This window comes from Cataglyphis hispanica, chromosome 10 (assembly GCF_021464435.1).
Source record: "Cataglyphis hispanica isolate Lineage 1 chromosome 10, ULB_Chis1_1.0, whole genome shotgun sequence".
In the NCBI taxonomy this organism is placed as follows: Eukaryota; Metazoa; Arthropoda; class Insecta; order Hymenoptera; family Formicidae; genus Cataglyphis; species Cataglyphis hispanica.
The window spans coordinates 2,353,340-2,373,347 of record NC_065963.1 but is presented as its reverse complement, the minus strand read 5'-3'; the positions used below and the strand labels follow the sequence as shown (position 1 = coordinate 2,373,347).

Here is a 20,008-nt window from a genome sequence, read left to right as displayed (position 1 = left end):
TAGGCGCGCTATAAATGTTAAAGCGTGTTAAGAGAGCTCTGCTTCAGTAAATATTTCAAGATCCTTCTGAGAAATCTGTAGCGTGCAATCGACCTTTTCTATATCCACCCTACGCGGAATAAGTCAATTTCCTGGAAGCCGAGTCTGCGATAATGATTATATTTGCCACATCACTAAGTTGCTGATTGCACAGAGGTCGATACGTAAATCTCTTAGAAGAGTCATTTCTTTGCGGGGGTGGTAAAACAAACAGAATACGTTCGAGTTCTCCAGAACAATAAGAAGGAATTTCAGTAGCAAGACCTAAGTATTTTTAATCAAAAGTTAAATATATTTAATTAAAAAGAATATATACATTTAAGAAATATATATTTAAATAAATATGTATATATAAATAAATATATATTTCTAATATACAGGGTATCCCATAATAATTGTATCACCTCTCGTGTGCAGATGAAACCGAAAAAAAAAAAATCCTTTACTATTTTTTTTCTATAACGCTTAATAATGGAGTTATTATGGAATAAAGTTTGGTCAATCACCGATCTAAAAGTCAAGGCTGATTGACTAGACTTTATTCAATAATAATTCCTTTATTAAGTGTTATAAAAAAAAAAATGGTAAAAGACTTTTCTTCGTGGTTTCACTTGCTCTACCTGCACACGTAATACGGTTATTATGAGACATCCTGTGTATATATATATATATGTGTGTGTGTGTGTGTGTGTGTGTGTAGAAAATTGTTGTGAACTTTGCAATGTTGGCAGAAACTTGTTTTATAAAATTTTTAAAATTAAATATATTTATAATTATTATATATAATTATTAACTTTCTGCCAACATTACAAAGTTTCGCAGCAAAGTTTTCTCACAAAAGTAAATTGTTATAAAAAGCATTTTAAATAAAGGGGCAAAAAGAGATCGAAAAGAAGTATTATGACAAAGAACTAATTTTTAAATCGATCTGTTTCTCTATTTAAAGTTTTATCCGTGCCTTTTCACTCTTTTTCGAATTTCGTTCGCGAAGGTCGCGAACAAAAAAGCATCGCGTTTTTGCGGCGAATAAGAAACCGTCATTGCGGGCAGAGAAACGGCAACGTTCACGCGAGTGAATGCTGGAAGATCACCCGTTGCAGCAGCGGCCTGCGAGGGCGGTCTGACGTAACGTGACGTTACGTTAGACCGTGCTATAAAGTGCTAGAGGGATGATGGTGGCGCGCGTGGGGGTAGCTCGAGACGAGAGGGTCGACGGGATGGGTGGGGGGTGGTTGCCGGAGGAGGTTGGCACGTCAATAGGAGAGAATCCCTTGGTCGCCGGGTAGGGAAACGAACCTTCGAGTGGGGGATAACTCGCAAAAGCTCGCCGTCACGCACTAGGGGTGCGAGAGGGGTAATTGTCTCTCGATCCTCCCTCCCTCTCCCCCTCCCCTCTTCTCCCTCACTCCCTTCTATCCTTTCGAAATGTGCGACTCCTCCGATAACGCATGATTTCCGGGATCGTGCATGAGTCGAGGCGATATATCGCTTCGGGGTCGTCTATGTTTAGGGGTAATTTTCCAAGAAAAGGTTGCTTCTTTTTAGCGCTCCTTACTTTCTCGTTATCATATATATAAATCACTTAGGGTTAACGTCGGTTAAAAAGAGACAAAAATAGAAGGGACCAGAAACTTAGATTCTCATTCCGGGTAATGTTTGCTGACTATTTATGGAAACGACAGATCAAAATCCTGTAGAGAAATAAATTGTCATCAAAAATTCATTTATTTGAAATTATGTTTCCTCGTTTATACATACAATTGGTATATAATACTATTACCGTAACTATAAAGTATAAATTTGAAAGTGGCACATAACATCGGTAGTTTCGAGACTCGATTAAAAGCTTATATCAATTATAGATATGTGGACTTCTAATTTTGTAACGTCCTGTGCCGATGCATACGTCACGTGACGCAACCGCCCTCGCAACAGTTCCGCTATACATGATTTAGTGGTGTGGCGCTTGCCACAGGATAGCGACAGGGTTCTGTCCATTCACCCATCAGACCTGTCGTGTCAGACGCTCTAGGCATCAGGCATTTAGATACCGTAAGTGGTTTGCGGCTACCATTGAGCTCGTACGGGAGAGGGAGAGAGGGGGGGAGAGGGAGATGGAAGAGGTCGGGAGTCACCGCGTATAATCGGACGCGACTATAAGAACGGGGATAGTGGAGACGGGTAGGGAAAATGGCGGGAGGAGAAAGAGTACTATTCTCCGTAGGGGCGGCACAATACGATCAGTGACGTACGACAATGTCGACATTATCGTGGATCGACCAAAAAACAGGGAAACGCGGCGTGAAAGGCTGGCAAAAAACACTCTGCCGCGTGAAACACAGCAGTTACAAATCTCTACCACCCTTCGCGCTAAATAAGAATCGCCGGTAATCTCTTTACCTTCTTGTGTGACTTTTCCACCGGGCTTGGTGTTACTAAAAGGAAATAAAAATCATAACGCCTGTAATAATTTCTCTTAACGGTATTTCTATTAACTGTAATAATTTCTATTAATTTATGGATAAAATTACTAGATCTTGAGGAATTTATATCACCATATTGAGACATTTAATAAGTCTGTTATATTTAACGCGATATATTAAAAATATTTTATATTAAAATATTTTATAAAAATATTATATATATATATATGTGTGTGTGTGTGTGTGTGTGTGTGTAATCTTTTGTGTAAAAATAAATTTGATACGGTATAAACTATTTTTTTTGGTATATATTAATTAACTTAAAATTGATGATTTTATAAAAATATAAAAACTACTAATTTAATTATTTTTTATAATATTTTTTATAATATTTTTTAAATAACTTAATTATTTTTTATAATATGGTATTTACTTCGACTACGTTACTGCGTTCTGCTTGGTAGGGGTGGGTTGCCACAATCGCACAATAGCGTCTCAAGCGATAGGTGTAATGTCGAGAAATATTCATTGAATAAAACTTTGAAACTTGTATATTTTTTTAACGCAAAATTTTTTACTGTCAATTTATATTAAATATAAATGTGTAAAGATTAAACGAGCATTTGTGGTATCTCGAGAAGAGACCTAACCTAAAAATTATTGATGAATTATTCTGACGACATGGAAATCTCATGGCGAAATTCCGCTACTGCGATTTTCCCTAACGAAAGATAAGGGGTGATACGTTAGGGGCGTCTCAATCGCGAAGGAACCCAGTGGTTATGTAGCAAGATTTACCAAGTTTAATAAACAGAAAATATATAGCAGCAATTTTTTTTTATTTAACGCGACTCTAGTTTATCGAAATTATTTGCATATTTTATGTATATATTATATTAAATAAAATTCTATTTACAACAATAATACATTAAGCGCATTTCTCTTTGTTCACGATTCATTCAGCTTAACAAATTCTTCTAGACGAAATTTTTTTATTCTATAATAAAAAAAAGGATAATGCCTACGATGACATTCATATAACATATAAATCCCATTAAATACAATTTTAATAAGTAAATAAAAAATACTAAATGCATTTCTCATTTAATATAATTTTAATAACAAATATAAATAACGATTTTAATAATAATTCAATTTTAATAATAAATATAAATAATTTTAATTATCCAATAATTATAAATGTATTTCACATTTTCTCGATATGGGAATGAAATAAAATAGGATAAAAATATATGATAGAAATAGATAATACGCTTCTCAGGAATAGTCGTTACGAAACCTATTTGCCCACGCTTAAGAGACACCACTGTCCGGCGGGGTCTGTGCCGCGTCAAGGGCGAGCTGTACCACTGGTGGGGGTGCCTACGGCTGGTAGGGGGCGCGTCGCCGCCGACCGGGGCGCAAGAGGGTGGCGGCAGCGTGAGAGGCAGAGAGTGTAACCCCACGGTCGCACCGCCACCCGTGCGTCGTCGTAATTAAAATGTGACTCGGGGTAGCATAGTCACGGGGATAGTCGTGCGAGAGTGTAGAGAAGATTAGCCGTGGTTCGCATCGGGAGCATATACATAATACCGGGAGCATATATATATATATATATATATATATATATATATATATATATATATATATATATTAATGTCCGTATCTTAGTTTTTAGGCAAGAGTATAAAAATATAATAGTGTAAGTAAGATTTATCCGGGGATACGTGCAACGGGGTCTCCATCGAGAGAAAGACAGAGAGAGAGATAGAGATAGAGAGAAGTGACACACAAGGGAGGAAGATCAAGTGACGGATGGATAATACGGCTGGGTAAGATCAAATACCCTCGATCATCGGCCCAGTGATCTTGCAGATATCTCGGGGATCGTTGTTGCGAACAAATACATATCATTTTATCCTAGTTGCAGAGAGTGAGATAAAGAGATAACGAGAGAAAAGAGAGAGAGAGAGAGAGAGAGAGAGAGGGAGAAAGAATCGAAGCGATTAACGAACGTTGTCGCGAGCTTAATGAGGATACATGGAGAGAAGGATAGAGAAAGGGAGAGGAAGAAACGTTGCGAATTCCATTGAGATGCATATACAAATACACAAGTAGATAGATAGATATATGTATACGACACACATGCGCAACGCGAGACGTGTGAGTGTACTTGGCTCGAGGATCGTCACCGTCACCATCGTCGTCGTCGTCGTCGTCGCCGTCGTCGTCGTCCGGCGTCTCTTTCCGGCCCGAGGATTCAGACTAGCGAGGATCACTTGAGGGAATTCCGGAAGTGCCTGACGGAGACCGCGCGCGAGAAAGGGATTCCCTTGGCCGCGAATGCGATCGCGTCCGCGAGCAGATACACCACGCATCATCGTCGTCATCGTCGTGAACTGTGATTCTTTGTGCCGTTCGACAAGGGGTTTTGGGACAGTGATCTGCGACGAGACGGGGTAGATAGGCAGACAGGGTAAGTGACACCTTCCTCTCTCTCTCTCTCTCTCTCTCTCCCCCTTCTTTGACTCGTCCGTCTAGACGTTTTTGATTCGCGCGACACACCAAGTGGATGATTAATCGAAACAGTTAAGCAGATTACACATCGAGGTCCATTGATGATCGGCAACCGATTTATAATGAATCGACTTGGCTGTTTATCCGATAACGTCACAACTAACTAACTCACCAAATCTCTCATACTTGGAAATTCCTGAAAATTTTAACTTAATATCAATATCATAATCATTGTAAATTATATATCCGCCTGTATTCATATAATTTTTTTAGACAATTATATTAAATAATAATAATAATAATAATAATAACAATTAATATTATTGTTATTTGAAGTTCGCGCGAAATTGTATCAGATCAACTACGTTATGAAATTTTAAATATTGCATTTGGAAATTTTGCAACAAATGTATAATTTATATTATTTTAATATAATATTGATCTCGGAAATAAAATTGTTTAAACTTGACATCAGTCTTAAAATATTTATGATTTTTTATATTCTATTCATCTCTCTCTTTTAAAATTATATTTAATAACAATAATAATAATAATAATAATGTAATATAATAATAATAATAATAATAATAATAATAATAATGATAATAATAAATATTATTGTTATCTAAGGTTCACACAAAATTGTGCCAGATAAACTACATTATAAAGTTTCCAATTCTGTATTTGTGAATTTTAATAAATGCATAACCTAGATTTTAATATAAAATTTGAAAGTTTAATCTTCCTGCAAATGTCTATATAAAATTTTGTTAATTCTATGTAATTAATTTTTAGACTTTAATTGCAAGCAACGTTAGAATTTTACAAGCAACATTATACATATATTTCACGTTATACATATATTCGTTATAATTGTGTAGTATTAACAAGATTAATAATAAATGATTCCTTCGGTTTGACAATGAATTTGTTCAATCGATCGATTACAGATTTATTAAAATTGTAAATTTATTGTGGTGCCATACTCTCTTTTCTTTTATTCTTTTCTATTCTATTCGTTACATTTTATAATCAAATCAAGTTTTTTGCAATTATAAAAATCAACTGGATATCTTTTTGTAAGTGTCGATATAATTACGACGAAAGTACATTTTAAGATACACTTTGTGCTATAAAAATATAAAGCTGAGTTATTGATTTTTGGATAAAATGTGAAATGATAAAAATGTTAGTATATTATATACATATATGTTACTTTATATACAACAATTAATTTAAATCTTTTAAGTAGTGTGTTGTATATTCATATTTATTTATTTTATGAATTATTTATTTTATTTCGAATAATTTGTACATATTAAAATATTAATCTACAATTAATATAAAATATTTTAACAAATTCTCCCTGTTATATATATTACATAATATTATACTTACGTATTAATATTATTATTTAATATTGATTTTATCATTTAATATTCAAGTAAGGAGTTCTCAAAATATTTGCGCATCAAATATTGATTCGCAATAGAATTAAAATTCTTCGTTACTCTGTCTGTACAAAACTAGATCAAATACTGACATTTATCATTTAATATTAAATTGGTGAATCAAAATATAAATTAATAGTATTTTTTAAATTCAATGTACAAAATGTATCGTGTAAAATATAATTTTATTACAATCGTCAAGAGTGTAACTTGATTTAATAAATTAAAATAATGTCGGAAAGAATAAAGGGGAGGGGAGAGAGAGAGAGAGAGAGAGAGAGAGAGAAATAGCACAAAGTTCTGCGATCGATTGATCAAACAAATTCGTGATAAAACCGAAAAAACTATTTTATTAAATCTCGTATTGTCCCATGTGATAACTGTGTGTGTATGCGCAGCAAAAATATCGGCAAATACGTAAAAATGTTTGTAAAAGAAGTACCAAGGAAAGAAAATCAACGAACAATATACATTGTGTCTGCCAATACAATGCTCCAGTAAAGAAAATGAATAGACAAACGTTCTAACATCGTAAAATACGCGAAAATAATAGAAATATAAATGCGTATGTACAAGATGTCGTAGATACCTCGACTTTCGACGACGAATTATTTTATCAATTAAAAGTCGAGTTTTTTTCCAACCAAAATGACGAAAACAGTTTTTGTGATACGAACGATTAAAAATTAAGGACATTTTAAAAGTAACTTTTCACGCGATGCAATTATGTAACAAAACTTTCTAGTTCATTTAAATTTAAACCTCTTTATTTTCTCAGAATATTAAGTTTAAATTTTTCATTATCTATATATTTAACGTTGAATGTTAAAGAGATGCGCGCGATAAAAATAGATTGTTTTGAATTTATCTTTAAATATAAACGTCTTAATTCGTACTATAAAAATATGAAGTTTCTAGAAAAACGGCAAGTAGACATAAATAAATGAGCATATGTGTGTTTTCCGCTTCTTCTTTCTTATCATTTTAAATTTAAAGTATATGTTAAATTTAAAGTATATCGATAGCGAATTCAAGTCCTGTTATGCGTCCCTTGTTCGCTGGCTCATATTTTCGCATCGAGAAAATTATTTCCCGATATGACTCGAGCGTGTAAGGATTTCCATATCAGGAAGAACCTGAAAATATCGGCCACATGTGTGCCACAAGATGAGGCCATTCTCACCTTTATCATTCCACGCACGTCGCGATGTCACTTGCGCGCGCGATCATGTTTCGTATAAATCATTCGCTTTTTCTCGCCGCAAGAGGGAGCAAGTCGTCTATATTAATAATCGCAATATTGCAACAACGATGAACGATGATATTTTTCCTCGCGTTTTTAAAAACGCACATTTCGCTACATATCGGATCGATCGCGAACTCGATCGTGCTCGCAATCAAATCTGGATATTCACAGAACGTGGGAGTGTTAAATATTCCCTTTTGCGAATGCGAATCCGCGCATTTATGAAATTATGTATGTTCTTGCATATGTATGTGTGTGTGTGGGGGGGGGGTGGTATTTGTGGCATTACGCAAGGTTTTAGCTGAACTCTAAATATGGGAATAAATTATTCATCGTTTGCAATAGCGATATTTCTAACAACGCGTGCGTGACATATTACGTCTAAACATAGGAATATAATGACATTAATGTGCAATATTACACACGTATATGTGTGCGTTAACTTTTCGTGATTTTGATAAAACGATGCTTTAAATTTACAAAATTGTATACAGTTGAAAAATTTATGTTAAATTTGACATATATTGTATGTCCTAAACGGTCCACACAAATTTTTGTGTTAATTTAACATGGATATGTTAAATGGCAATACTAATACTATGTTAATATTTCAACATAAAATGAATGCAAACTTTGTAGTAACTTGAAATAAATTTTGTGTAAAATATTTTTAATGATAACATTAATTAAAAAAAAAAAATTATTGACGATTTGTAGTCACTCTCACTTCTATTATACATTAAAATCAAGATTTTTTTTCTATAAATTTTAACAGATAAATCTTGTCATTAATAATACGGAACATATCTATTGTGTAAAGTTAAAAATATGTGCACATTATTTTTGTTTTTTTTTATTGTTTTAATAGTTTAACTTTTGAATTCAATTAATAGTAATATGTTAAATTAACATATAAATGTTAAATATTTAATATAATGTTATTATTCGCGAAGAACAATTGAAAAATTTAATTATTATATTTTATGAATTGTACACAGTTGGAAAATTCATGTTTTTTATTTAAAAAATTGTCGATTAAAATTTTCGTGTTGAATATTTAATACGATTCTAAAATTTTTGTTAAATATTTAATATAAAAATTTTAACCGATTTTTTTAACAAAAAATATAAATTTTCCAATTGTGAAACAATTCATAAAACATAATAATTTTCAATATTTCTTTTAAACTTATGCAAATTTAAATTTTTTAAATTTCATGCTATTTCGTTTGCCATAAAAAAAGTATCATAAAATATTCATGTCAATCATTATAATTGTTGGGTCTATCCAATATTTCATGTCACGCTTTTTGAAAATTGACATTATTTCTAAGGTAGATATTAAACCGACATTCATGTTCTCTCGTAACCAAATATTTTACGTGTACGCGCGTTTTGCAATTATTCTAAATGCATGACGGATAATAATGCAGCGACGCGTGCGCGGCTTCCCAACAGTTTAATAGAGAAATATTTAATAGCGCCCCCGCAATTATGTTAACGTCGACGTCCGCCGTCATTAAACGGTGTAATTTGAAGTCATCGTTATAGCATCGTTTGCTATTGTCGCACGAGTAAAATGTAACATTCTCTTATGAATTAATTCTCTTATATAATTTTCTTCTGCAGTTGTGTATCTCAAAATTTAGTCACGCCTTTGCTAGTGCTGGAATCGAATTCTCCGCGAATAATAATTTTAAAATAAAGTATACGACAATGCAAACAAAAAAAAAATTTGTGATAATATATTAATTACTCAAGCATTAGCGATTATTTATAAATTATAGATTCTAAATTAATATATAAAAAAATTTATTATTGTATTATTGATACGATGCGACTAAAATTGCACACGGATTTCGGATTAGCAAAAATAATGATGCACAAACACTAATACTACATCTTCTTTTTTCTATCCAAGTGTTTAGGGTGTTTATACGAGTTATTTAGCTTCTGCACTCCGTTGCGATACACGTTGACTCAGATGTGACGTCTTTTGTACTTGACCCAATTTCGTTCGGTTTGCGTTGACTTTAGTTCGCGTTTACCTGAAAATAACGCGTTTGATTAAAATAGAAAAAGTAGATGAGGCAGTGATAACTCTCTCGATATCGCGAATTACTGTTATTATATGTCCGATTAATATAATAGAATAGGAAATAGGTTTCTCTAATTTTTATATCGCTCTTGCTCTCTTTGACGTAAATCTTTCTGATAATTTGTGTGACACAGATAAGAAATGTTTTTTAAAATTTTATTTATTTACCGCATTTAAAAATGCATATGGCGTGCAGAGTACCATGCTTCTTATTAATTATATACTTTAATTTTGAGCCTATATAAATCTTTCAGATTGTAATACAAAAGTGTACAATTGAATTATTCCCATTTAGAGCCTCGATTTTTGTGAATTATTATTTTATTCAACTCGACTATAAAATTCTCCATCTAATTGCAAGAACGATTTCGATTCAATTAATTACGGTGTTGACCTTAATTGTCATTCGATTGTTTGTTCCATTTTGACGATTTATTTCCAATCCAAGCGAAAACGGCCATTTTATCGTGACAAAAATATATCAAGAATTCTGTAGATTTTTACGATTTTGATGTTTAAAAAAAAAAAGAAAAAAATATTTAAAAGAAATATCAAGATGCGTTTAATCTTTTTAAGCTTCTGGATTCTTGCGATATTTGAATAATTCCACACAGCAATTGATTTGATAATAATAATAATAATAATAATAATAATAATAATAATAATAATAATAATAATAAATAAATCTATTGTCTGTGCTTTAATAAATTTCGCGATTGATCCCTCACGCGTATGTTAATAAAATTTCACGCGCTTCTATCGCGGCTGTCTTTCGTGGCTAGCGTTAATACGGATCGATCTCGTGAGTTCAGGGTTGCGTTGTAAGGTCTCCTTCTCGCCGAGAAAATCTGCAGCCGTATATGTATACGTATATATATATATATACGCGCCTGAGCGTTTTCCAGATCCTCTGTTCATGCTTTCGATTCGCAACGATAACGTAGGCGCAACAATATCCGCTCCTACGTTACAGATACGTATCGGACGTTATTAACTGTCGTGTCGAATCGATTAGCGATATTAATACGCTAATGCGTGAGCCGCACGAGAGAAATAACGTTGCATGGAAATTTATGCAGGTTGTCGCATATCCTTCCTCTCGTGTGAAAAATTTAGCACGCCGTGTCTCCTTGATTAACCTTTTTGTAGGCGAAAGTCCATTAAAATGCGATCCACTTGAATCTTGAGTAAAGAATAAATAAGTTTCGCGCTTTATTTGCATCTCGAAATCTTAATTTATAATACTCCGGAATTTTTCTGCACGATATTTCTATTCAGAACAGCAAGGTGCATCCATCCGTTGCATAGATTCCTCGAAATGCACGATCTTCTAATTTCTTTTCATGTATGCAAACGCACAAACACACATAATATCTTATTACGTGATATATTGAAGAATTGTATACAGGTGGAAATTGTTTTCTTGTTAAAAAAATGTATCGGTAAAAATTTTTACATAAATATCTTGTGTTAATTTAACGTATTGCTGTTGTTTTATTGAACTCAAATGTTAAATCATTAAAACAACTACAAAAAGTGTAAAAATAACACAGTGTATATACAGTTTTTATTTTAGATACAATAGATACGTTTATTAGTGACAGGATTTATATGTTAAAATTTACACACAAAAAATGTTGATTTTATTCTACAACAGGAGTGAGAGTGACTATAGCTCGTCAATGTTCTTTTTTTTTTAAATTAATTTTATCATTAAAAATATATTGATTTTACACAAAATTTATTTCAAATTATGAAGTGTTTATTTTGCGTTGAAATATTAACATAGTATTAGTGTGACTATTAAATATATATAGTTAAAAACTTTATGTTAATTTTAACAGTTATCACATGTTCCAAACGATTCACACAAATTTTTGTGTTAATTTAACATAATATGAATATCTTAAATGGTGACATTAATATTATGTTAATATTTTAATTTAACACAAAATAAATGCAAACTTCAAAATAATTTAAAATAAATTTTGTGTAAATTTAAAATATTAACATATTTTAAATGATCAAATTAACTTGGAAAAATGTTATAGATGATGACGGACCGTCTCTGTCACTTCTCTTGTAGAATAAAATCAACATTTTTTTAATGCAAATTTTAACAAATAAATTCCGTCACTAATAATATGGAACATGGACTATAGTGCAAAATTAAAAATAGATGTAGCTTGTGTTATTTTTAGTTGTTTTAATAATTTAACACTTGAGTTCAATTAACACAGCAACAATATATAAAATTAACACACAAATATATTAAAAATTTAACACAAAAATTTTAACCGGCAAATTTTTCAACAAGAAATCACAAATGTTTCAATTGTGTATTTATATTTATATTAAAATAACAACAAAAATTTGTATAAATGTTTGGGACGTAAGTTTTACATTTGTCCCAAATTTTCCAATATTTATGCAATAACGCATTTCGAAACAATGACGAGATACATTTAAGGATGTATATGACATATATCGAAATATTAACAAAAGCATTAAAATTTCATAGATCGTTCTATTATTTCTTCTGAATATTTCTGCAAAAACTAAGCATAATTCTCTTAATGGTTTGGAAGTTATTTAAATTTAAAGTTACTATTGATTCTTATGAAAAATCGCCTATTGTAGAATTTATTGACAAATTTGACAAAGAAAAAATATTACCAATGAAATAAAAATTTTCACATATATTAAGGAAGTTCTAATAAATATTTGTGCAAAACTTGATTTAGAGCCACTAATTTGTTTAAAAGTTATTCACTAAAAATTGTAGAAAAATATTATCTGTCTCTTTTTCTCTTTCTGCAAATTACTCGTTTTTCATTGTTTTTTGCAGTTGATTTTAGAGGATATTCACGATCAAAAGTTTTTGCCATAAATTAGGAAAAATATTAATTACAACTATTTTCTTTTACGAATACGTCAAAATCCATATTATTTTGTGATACTTTAATCTTTTTCATAACCCGAATTTATTTTTTTAATTTTTCAAACAGTATAAACGTAAGAAACATGTTTTCTTTTTAATTTTGACAATTTTTTGCTACTACTGTACATCCAGAACATCCTTAAAGGTGAATAGCCGTAGAATATTTTGCCGCGGCTATTGATTAGCTCGTTCTTGTATTACAGCGTTGTAACATCATTATCATTCTGCGCTGTAATTGACGCCTCTTTAATCCCTCACATCGTTAAACGTTTCACATTGCAAACCGTCAAACATTTGCATACCGGTTAGTTAAACGCGATAACACATCCGTTCGCAACAGTCTTCTCTTTCCTTCGAAAATCAACAAGTTTACGCGCGGATGGATATTTGACATACCGCCGCCTTTTCCCTTTGTATATTGCATTAACCCGAGCGACCCGGCCGCGTCGTGGCATTTCATCGCTCATATTTCGAAATTCGAAGTGTTCCCAAAACGCACTGGTGCATTATTATGCCAATTGTTACAATGAAATACATTCGCGTCTGTCACTAAGTGGCCAATTAACTGTAAATTTTCTACGACAGAGAAGAGAAAGTGTCGAAAAGTTACATACGGCGTAACAAAGGACACAGTATGTAATATATTTTTATTTTAATCGTGCGATTTATTATATGATTTTCGGACAAAATATATATATATTTTTTTTTCTTATCTAATATAATATTTTCTAATAATATCGGAAAGTATACTCGAAATCCAAATTTTCTTTGTGACATTTGAATTTTCAAGTGCGCTGCCTATTAGAGCGAAGCAGGATACTTTTTTTTTCCAGACATCCACGCTTTCTGAAACAGGTTTTTATTTTCGCGATGTATACACGATCGAGTTCGCTTAGCAACGTGTGTGCACGCGAGAAGGTAATGAATCCCGAGGTTAGCAGCTACACCTAGCAGCACTTACCGCTCCTAATTGCTAATCACTCCGTGATCGTACAAACTGCTATTATTTCTCAACTATCTGTCGAGCTCGCAAAACGGAGAACATAAAAATCCATTAATTATCAGGCACATTAATTTATCAAGTCGCGAGACGAGCAGAAAATATCTGAATGATGAAAGAGAGAGAGAGAGAGAGAGAGAGAGAGAGAGAGAGAGAGAGAGAGAGAGAGAGAGAATAAAGGTGAGAAGAATTTTTATTATATAATAATAGATAATAAATAAAATATTGACACACTGTGTAAACAAGATATATCGAAAATTCTTCTACAAAAATATAAAATACACATGCATATAACTAAATAATAGGATGAATGATGAATGGATGATGGAGTGTAATGGAGATACAAAATAGATTTTGCGTAATATTTGATAAAGGAATTGAAATGATTTGTGAAACGGCGCCTGTTGCTTTGTGTACAAATGTGTTTGAGCATAAAAGAGTCTCGTCGGTGATATCAGATAATGAAAGTCGCTCAGGCGAGCGTTCTATTTACATTCACACATACATATCGATGTTCTTTACTCCCTTAAATGATCTTATTTAATTTAATAACAAGATCTATTAAACATGCATTTTCACGTTGTAATAAGCCAGCAAGCACGAATTTTATTATTTTTTTCTACATAAATGCAATTTTCTGAATTTACTTTAAAGGAAACTTATTATTGACATTTATTAAATTATTAAAATATTCTAAAATTTATTAAATTATTAAAATATTCTAAAATTTATTAAATTATTAAAATATATATATATATATATATATATATATATATATATATATATAATTACTGTATTTTTAAAATATTTGCACTAGCTTTTATATATGTATATAAAATTACGGTCTGAAATGATTGCTCGAAGATATTTCAATTATAAAGGAGAGGACATTTTCGACATGTACGCACACATGGGCCGAATATTTATATATTTGACGAGAAAATATGTTAAAAACTTCCCCACAATTACATATTCCAATCCTCATATTTTTAAAATACAATTTAAAATGCTGTTTGTGTTTTACTCTCCGCTACAGCAGGCTTCGGTAAATATTTGCCTCGAGTGAATGATGAATCTCTCGAAATTTTGATCCATATATGAACGGTTTAGCCGCTCGATTCCATTAATCTCAACGCGCAAACTAACTTTTAAATTGACTCCTAATTCCTTTTAGAACAACGTGTTTCAGAGGCTAGATTTTCGAGAAAATTATTTTATCATCGAAAAACAAATTTTTCAAATTCCGTGTCTTTCGCTCTTTGAATGTCAGAATTTTCAGATTTAAAAGATATTTTTTCTCAACGCATCATGCATCTGCAATTATAATTGCAATGCATTGAGAAATTAATAGAAATACGAAGTACTCGCTAATTAACTCATCTCTGGTGTTTGTCCGACAAAGGAAAACATCGATTGACAATTGATTGGTAACGGATTAATTAAATGCCGTTGACGTACGGTAGCAATATACCTGTCATGTTGCAAATAATGCGCGTTTTGCAATTTTAAACGCGTAAAATAATTCAGATCAATGAGATAATTTATCTGTTAATACTTGTTTTAGCACTTTTTCAGCTTTCTTCAATAAATGATACTATATACAGAGTCCTAGATCACCCGTACACTTCTTTTCTTTCAAAAACTAAGCATTTTAGAGAAAAACATTTTGAACAAAAATTGTATGGTTTTAAGGGGAACATAAGATGGTGTCATTGGTTTGACCTTGGATGGCATCGTTAAGGTCAAGTCAAGGACACCTTTAATTTCTTAAATGGAAATCCCCATTTTTTATTGCATATTCTTGTAGCTTATCTTAAGAGCTTTTCAAAATACTATAACAAAGTATTTTTTCATTGAGAATTTTTTGAGTTATTTTGTATCTTAATCTGACATATTTTAATATAAAATATCTCGAAAATTATTTAGTGTTTAATAATTGTATCGTAATACTTTTATGTACAGAATAATAAGATGAATCAAATGGTGTAAAGAAAAAATAAATAATTGTTATAAAAAATATATTGCAAATAATTACATACTTTTTTTTAAAAAATAATTATTTTCTGTGTGTCTAGGACACCCTGTATATATTTCTCTCTCCCTCAATATAACTCAATTTTCCAATCTGACTCGATATGCAAGGGGTGTTTTTTTTAAACTAAAATTGATACAAAATTTACTAGGTGTGTTGGCGAGTTATTAATTTTATTCTTAATTTTTTGTCAAAAAACTTTTACGAAATTATTTATTTAAAGTGTAGAAATAAATCAACAAGGCAACAGATGTTTCTGTAATTCGAAGGACACAGTATAATATAATTGAAGAGATGTTACCTTGTCTCTTCGTCTTCTGTTGACTTGTTCGCGTGACGTCATAAGTTAAATAGTTCCGATATTGCGAGTCAAAAGTCAAACTAATTGATATTTTCACGTTTGTGTTATTAAATTATTTTCGCGGAAAGTTAATGAGATTTTAATCGTCTTATATCGAATGTTTTCCGAACGAATAATATTTATCCATTCGTAAATGTAAATTATTAATGCCACCTCTTCTCGTTATGTGTCTATTTATTGCAAAATAGATTGATCGATCAAATCGATATTGAAGAGTAGCATTAACGCGAATAAAGCACCCTCATTTCCAGCGTTTGTTTTCAATTAATAATTGCTAGCGGCTATTTATGCGCACTTGTGGCTCGAAAGGATCGGTTACTTATTTATTCTTTATCACCTATACTAACTTCAATCCAATAAATAAGGACTAAAAACAAACATGACATCACTATACATATCTAATATGTATAAAAATTCAATTGAAAGCAATAGAAATAAATCAAATAATGATTAAACAATTTTATTATAGAAACTATTGGGTATTATTTTTTATTTTTTTTTTAAACTTTATTATATATTATTTAATTTAAGTTTATTATATATTATTACATATATTTTTTTTTAAGTTTATTATTTATAATATTTATTAACATATTAGTTTATGTAAAATTAATGCTAAGAGAATGAAAAGAAAATTTAATTTTTTGATGATTTCATATCTTATTATTTTATCTTTATTCATTTACTTTATACAACTTAAATTTTTTATAATTTTTAAAATAAAATTCTATTTATATATAATAATTTCATTTCGTATAGACAAGACAGATTTCGCGCGTGGATACCAATGATAAACGTACATTATGGACATGCCAGACACTGTCCCGATGTAATGTCTCTAATGCATTTACAAATAATATTAGCCGTTTCAATATCAAATAATTCTCGTGGGTAGATAGATATTTATGGTTGATTGACATTGCAAACGTTCGTAATTAATTAATTGTTACTCAAAATAGTTTGATTCGAGAAAGCATTAGTTAAGAATAATTGTTAAATCTGTTGAATCTTGTGTACATACAATCAAATAATTTTTTTTTTTTTTTTAGATTAATAAGATTAATAAATCCACAGTTTTTTATGCACAATAAAAAACTTAATATTAGTAGTATATTAAAAAATATATATACAATAATATATATCTAAATTTTTGTTTAATGTGAAAAATTAATTGAGGATTACTTTGAACCTTAAAATCTAAAACAAAAACATAATATTGCTTAAGGATGTCCTGGATGTACAATAGTAGCAAAAAAATGTCAAAATTAAAAAGAAAACATGTTTCTTACGTTTATACTGTTTAAAAAATTAAAAAAATAAATTCGGGTTATGAAAAAGATTAAAGTATCACAAAATAATATGGATTTTGACGTCTCCGTAAAAGAAAATAATTGTAATTAATATTTTTCCTAATTTATGGCAAAAACTTTTGATCGTGAATATCCTCTGAAATCAACTGCAAAAAGCAATGAAAAACGAGTAATTTGCAGAAAGAGAAAAAGAGACAGATAATATTTTTCTACAATTTTTAGTAAATTTTTAGTAAACTTTTAAACGAATTAGTGGATCTAAATCAAGTTTTGCACAAATATTTATTAGAATTTCCTTAATATATGTGAAAATTTTTATTTCATTGGTAATATTTTTTCTTTGTCAAATTTGTCAATAAGTTCTACAATAGGCGATTTTCCATAAGAATCAATAGTAACTTTAAATTTAAATAACTTCCAAACCATTAAGAGAATTATGCTTAGTTTTTGCAGAAATATTCAGAAGAAATAGTAGAACAATCTATGAAATTTTAATGCTTTTGTTAGTGTTTCGATACATGTCACATACATCCTTAAAGGAAAAAAGATTCTATATCAGAATACAAAACAAAAGTGTGACGGATTTTGAAAAATTATATAATACACGGATAACAAGATTACACAATTGTTCTATTAGGATTTATCTGCGTGAGATCATTTTGTTCGCGTAAGTTGACATTACATACAGCAACCTCATTAATAATGCTTTAAATGTGGTTTTCTTATCAAAGATCTGGTAAACCAAGAATCTCTCGTAAGGTACGATTAATTAACACCCGGGGGCTCTTCAATCGATAACGAATTTTCCCTCGAGCTCATTTCGTAGGAACTGTGATCTAGCGGTACTTTACTCAAGACTCCGGTGTTTTTTCGTAAGCACCCCTTCGCGTAAGAGAAGAGGGGATTATCGAATATTTCTTCTTCCGTAACGACTGAGAAAAGTTTCGACTTAATCTTGTTTCCGTCGCGCAAATTTTCTTTTTTCCTTTTTTTGTTATTGCTCTATAAAAGTTTATCAAATTTGTTTCGTTGATCTTTATTATCTTTCCAAATAAAATTATCCGATAAATAAAATTTATTACAATTTTATGATTTTTTTTTAATTGATTGTAAAAAATTATTATATTTTTATGAGAGCTGTTCATCCACTCTATCTTGTGTTTTAATAAAAATTGAAATTATATTATTGCAGGATAAATAAAATGGCAAAGTGAAAAAGTGTCTAAAGTAATTTTTCTCGAAAATTCTTGACTACTTTTCTACAAATATTTATAATTAATTTGATTTTTTGTGCAACTACTTATTTTAAAATTAAAGATGGCTGCCTGACGGATTAACCTACTTAATACTAACTTGCAGAGTTAAATTTTTAACTAGACGGGATAAGTTGTTCGTGAAAAATCTTGTTCTTACAGCATAGATATTTATTTGTATCGTTTGCTTTAAAACTTGTTCGAATTAATATTTTTTTATGTTAATAATATTAATATTATTATATTATTATATTGTTATAATATTATTATAATATTAATATTAATATTAATATTAATATTAATATTAATATTATTATATTATTATATTATTATAATATTATAATATTATTATAATATTATAATATTATTATAATATTAATATTAATATTAATATTATTAATGGTATAAAAATATTTTAATGTTTGCAACATAAATATACACCAGTTGTCGTAAATGTGCTCTTTTATTTATGTTATATCGATAAATTTATCGACATCAAACTTGCAATTAATTTCAAACGTCAATTATGTATAGCAAAATTTTCGCTCAATTCAAAACACATTCTCTGTACGCGCATATACGCCCACTCTTTTACAGGGTTTACACACTGCATACAGCAAGGTTATTCAATGTTGTGCTCAATGAACACAATGATTTTATTTACAATGGAGAAACTTCATCGATACCTCATCAATAATAAAACTATTGCTATGAACAATTTTAGTTAATTCTCTCTGCCCTCTTGTGTACATACTTTGTTGCTGCATATATGCAAAATGCGTTTTAATCAAGTCGAGTAAATTCGCTCGTTATTTCTTATTAATATTAATAATTTCTTTATTAATTTTTCGTTGATGTTTAATTTTTAAGATAAATTATAAATATGAGATATGAAATAATCATGCTCATTTTCTTTCTCCATCTTATTTATTTATTAAAAAAGGAACATTTTTTCCTTATTTATTTTATAATATTTTGTAATACTTAAATTATTTTATAAATTTTTATAAATATTTTTTTCAGAAATATTTTAATATTTTTTTCAATTTTTATTTACTATAAAAATTTGTTAAAATCGTCCGCGCTTTGCTCAGTCTCATTTTAAGCATTCAAGGCGTATTTACATACGGCGAGCATTCAGTTAATTGGCGGTTTGTTAATTAATGTGTTTCGCCCAGTATGGTTGCGGTAAATGATAATGAAAAGCGCAGACTCCTTGCAACGTATACGTTTTCATGTTGCGTAGCTGCATGTATAATGTACACATTGCGCGACTGCACGCGGCTTTTACATGCGAATCGTACAAAGAAAACGCTTGATGAATGCTTCGACTATAA

At 30.4% G+C, this 20,008-nt stretch overlaps 1 protein-coding gene across 3 annotated transcripts in view; it reads left to right on the top strand.

The window, feature by feature from the left end:
• The first annotated feature begins 3,901 nt into the window (after positions 1-3,901).
• Positions 3,902-20,008, top strand: part of LOC126852239 (probable cationic amino acid transporter) — a 99,686-nt gene continuing 83,579 nt past the window's right edge. The window contains exons 1-3 of one of the 3 annotated variants that reach the window (XM_050596822.1): positions 3,902-4,027; positions 4,134-4,294; positions 4,387-4,938. The gene's annotated coding sequence lies outside the window, so the exon portion shown is untranslated. Of the gene's footprint in view, positions 4,028-4,133; positions 4,939-20,008 lie in introns of all 3 variants that reach the window. The other 2 variants (XM_050596821.1, XM_050596823.1) reach the window with 2 other exon arrangements.